Source organism: Alligator sinensis, unplaced genomic scaffold (assembly GCF_000455745.1).
Source record: "Alligator sinensis unplaced genomic scaffold, ASM45574v1 scaffold93_2, whole genome shotgun sequence".
NCBI lineage: Eukaryota > Metazoa > Chordata > Crocodylia > Alligatoridae > Alligator > Alligator sinensis.
The window spans coordinates 3,233,738-3,234,432 of record NW_005841854.1 but is presented as its reverse complement, the minus strand read 5'-3'; the positions used below and the strand labels follow the sequence as shown (position 1 = coordinate 3,234,432).

The following is a 695-nucleotide window of genomic DNA, read 5'->3' as shown; positions in this document are numbered from 1 at the left end:
GGAGGGCAGGAAACAACTACAAGCAGACCTGGACAGGTTGGACATATGGGCAGAAAACAACAGAATGCAATTCAACAAGGAGAAATGCAAAGTGCTGCACCTAGGGAGGAAATATGTCCAGCATACCTACTGCCTAGGAAATGACCTGCTTGGTGGCACGGAACCGGAAAGGGATCTTGGAGTCCTAGTGGACTCCAAGATGAACATGAGTCGTCAGTGTGACCAAGTCATCAGAAAAGCTAATGGCACTTTATCGTGCATCAGCAGATGCATGAAGAACAGAACCAAGCAGGTGCTACTTCCCCTCTATTGGGTGCTGGTCAGACCGCAGTTGGAATACCGCATGCAATTTTGGGTGCCGCACTTCAAGAGGGATGTGGATAACCTGGAGAGGGTCCAGAGAAGGGCCACTCGTATGATTAAGGGCTTGCAGGCCAAGCCCTATGAGGAGAGACTAGGGCACCTGGACTTCTTCAGCCTCCGCAAGAGAAGGTTGAGAGGTGACCTTGTGGCTGCCTATAAGTTCATCATGGGGGCATAGAAGGGAATTGGTGAGGCTTTAAAGAGAGCAGATTTAGACTGGACATTAGGAAGAACTTCTTCACAATTAGAGTGGCCAAAGTCTGGAATGGGCTCCCAAGGGAGGTGGTGCTCTCCCCTACCCTGGGGATCTTCAAGAGGAGGTTAGATAAGCA

General features: G+C 50.2%; 1 protein-coding gene across 17 annotated transcripts in view; it reads right to left on the bottom strand.

Annotated features, from left to right (window-relative positions):
• RYR2 (ryanodine receptor 2) overlaps positions 1 to 695 on the bottom strand; it is an 847,904-nt gene that overhangs the window by 214,518 nt on the left and 632,691 nt on the right. The gene's annotated exons all lie outside the window — the stretch shown is intronic.